Raw genomic sequence first — 3539 nt, forward strand, 5'->3', positions numbered from 1 at the left:
AATTGTGCTGCTATAAACATAGGCCCACATATATCACTATGATATGATGCTTTCAGTTCCTCCCAGAAAATTCCAATAGGGGGATAGCAGGCTTGAATGGAATTTCCAGTCCTAGTTTTCTAAGGAGTCTCCACACTGATTTCCATAATGGTTGCACCAGTCTACGCTCCCACCAACAGTGGAGAAGGGTTCCCCTTTCCCCACAGCCTCTCCAACATTTGTTGTTGGTTGATTTCTTTATGTTAGCCAATCTTTCCCCTTTTTTGGTGATTGCAAATAAAGCTGCTGTAAATGTTTATGTACAGGTTCTTGTGTACATATAAATCTCACTTTTTCTGGATTACATACCCAGAAGAGCTATTGCTGGGTCATGGGACAGTTACATGGTTAGTTTTTTTTTTTTTTACATGGCTAGTTTTTAAAGAAACTGCCAACATGATTTGCTGAGTGATGACAGCATTCCACACCTACATGAGTGATCGGTCTCTCTGCATCTTTGACAGCTTTTGGTGTTGTCATCATTTTTTAAAATAGATTTTATTTTTTAGGGCAGTTTTCAATTCATACCACAATTAAGCAACTGATACAGATTTCTTCTTTATTCTGCTAGTGTTGTGGGTTGCTTTGATTGATTCTGAATTCTGAACATGCCTCATATCCCTGGAATAAACCATGCTTAGTCATGGCATATAATTCTCTTCATATAGCGATGAATTCTATTTTCTTATGTTGTATTTAAAAAGCTTTTGTATCCGTATTTCTCAAGGATATCGAATTGTAGTTTTGTTGTGTGTTTTGGTTTTGGCACCAGGGATGTCTGGCTTTGGTGTGTGTCTGGCTTTTGATGTGTGCTAGCTTTATTTGAACTGAGATGTGTTCATCCCTTTTATTTATTTATTTTTTTGGTGGGGGGAAGGGTCTACAAGGTGTTCAGGGTCTCACTACGAGATCAGACTTGTAGTGATCCGCCTGTTTACAGCCTTCCAAGAGCTGGGATTACAGGTGCCAGGGCACTGTGGGGGTGGGGCCCACATGTCAGGCCTGGGAATCATCCCCCCCCCCCTTGCAGGCACTTTAATCCGCTGAGCTATTTGGCTCACAGGCCCCTTTGTGTTTTCTTGAAAAGGTTGTGCAGAACTAGTGTAGGTTTTTAGAAGTTTAGTAGAGTACCTAGTGAAGCCATTTACCTGAAATTTCTGTTTGGGGAGTTTTAAAATTATGAATTCGATTTCCTTAATAGTTATAGGACTAGTAAAATTATCTATTTGTATATTTCCTGAGTGTCAACCCTTTAAGAGCTGGTCTGGCTGAACTCTTGTAGGCGGTGCTACTAAACTTCTCTTTTCTTCATTAGCAATATTTCAGATACTTTTCAATGGCTGCTTCCTTTCCTAAGGATAAATTATAGGACAGTGGTTAAGACTGTAGGTTTTTTTTTTTTTTTTAATTAAACCTGGACTTGAATCCTGGTTCAGTAATTTTTTAAACATCGCTTACCCTTAATTTCTTCCACTATAAAACAGGGGGCATAGATGACATACCATTAAATTCTTATGAAGCTTAAAACAATAACTATGATGTCTTTGATACCTTTCAGGACCTCAAAGGATGGCAGCTAGAAATAGGAGGTAGTTTTAAAAGTGTGCTGTAGTTTTTTTTTTTTTTTGCAGAGGCAATTTTGAGGGTGACAAGAATGCTACCGAAAAACAGTGGACAGCAAAAGGCGCCTGTCTCAGACAAACCTAGAAGTGTGGTCACCCTAACGGAAGGAGGTTGTAGCAGGTCATTTTAGCAACAGAAGAAAAGCTGTCATCCACACGGAGGTAATTGCAAGTAGGGATTCTGTGGAGCCAAGTGGCATGGCTTCAAGTCCCTGCCGTGTGCCCACTAGTTTTGTGAAAGGGGACAAATTTCTTGGCCTTTTCGGCCTTAGTTTCCTTTCCCCTGTAATGTTAGTAAAAGTACTTCCTTTGCAGTGGTGCGCTTAAATCACATAATGTGTGAAAAGCGCCGGCCATCGTAAGCTCTGTGTAAGTAAGAACTGCTAGAAAAGGCCAAGGACTGCTAGCAGGGAAGGTGAGAAAGCGGAAAGAGGAAACTTAGATGTAAACACTTATTTTTGTGAACTGGGGGAGGGAGAAGAGAAGGGACTAGGTAAAGCTTTAAGTGGGGTCTGATTAGTCAAGACAATCACAAATGTATTTTTCCTTAAAAATAACATGGTTTCGGTGGTTTTCAATAAAATCCTGGTAAGAAAATTGAACGCTTTGAAGGTTGATTTCATCGTCATTTTCTACATAGATTCATGCCCGTTCGTGTCATGAGCCCTGCTGGCCCCGCCCCGTGAGTGAGATGCTTGGATGATAAACGCTGCCAGTGGTGGGCACACTATTACTGCTCCATTACAAGAGGTGCCCACACTGAGGCCGAGATGCATTTTTGAGAATTTCATAATTTTCATTCTAAGACAAATATGTCAGTCTAGTTTCTAAATGTGAACAGAATCACATTACTCATGCATAGTGTAAGAATATGCCAGAAGGGCAAATGTGCACAGTCATTGTAGTAAGACGACTTTAGCAACACCTTGCGGCTGTACGGGGCCATGTTTTCATTACTTACCAGTTTCAGATGTTGAGCTCTTATTCCACTGAGCCATCTCCCCAGCCCATAGTGTATTGATTTTTGTTTTGTGGTGGTTTTTAAAAGGTTAAGAATGTTACCTATGGCAGTTTACTTAGCTACGTATGATTGTTAGCAAATGATTCATCCTTTTCTTTTCTGTTTTTCTATTGGTCCTGGGGATTGAAACCAGGGCCTTTGCACTGAGCTCTGTCTCAGGCCTTTTATTAAAAGTTTTTTTTTTTTTTTTTATACAGGCACAAATTACCTGTACACTGAAAATGGACCAATAAACTCAATTTTAATTTTTGTTACATTTTGAGACAAGTTCTTGCTAAATTTCTACATTCTCCAGGCTGGGTTCAAGTTTGCAATCCTCCAGCCTCAGCCTCTCAGAGTGCTAAGATTATAGGCGTGGCCATTACCACAGCCTGCACCTTTCCATTTTGTCAGGTGTCCCACCCCACCGCTGTTATCCTTAGAAGCAGAGATGAAATGGAGCCCTCTTAGCCTGTCCAGAGACTTTTCCTTGGTTACTTTTTACATTGGGCTACAAAAACCACCCCATGCTTTTCTACTGTAAATTTGCATCTTAACATAATGGTAGCTGGTTGTGTATCTCTGTAGCTGAGTATGGGGGATACAGAGAAACAAACTTGGTGTTTACCCACTTGGTGTGATGAACAGCAAGGGGTGTGCATGTGTTAAACCAAGGTTTTTGTCCACATAAGCCTCCCTGGAACAGCTCTTGTATATGCCCCCTGGCATCATGGGGTAAAGCGCTCCCATCCCATTCTTCTGTGTGTCAGCACGGCTACTGCCACACTGGGAGGTAGGTGTGGCTCACGTAGCTGCATCTGGAGAAACCAGGGAAGCAGATGCTCCTGGACTATCTCCCTGGCCCTTGGGGCTCACTT

This window comes from Octodon degus, unplaced genomic scaffold (genome assembly GCF_000260255.1).
Source record: "Octodon degus isolate 3935 unplaced genomic scaffold, OctDeg1.0 scaffold00003, whole genome shotgun sequence".
In the NCBI taxonomy this organism is placed as follows: Eukaryota; Metazoa; Chordata; class Mammalia; order Rodentia; family Octodontidae; genus Octodon; species Octodon degus.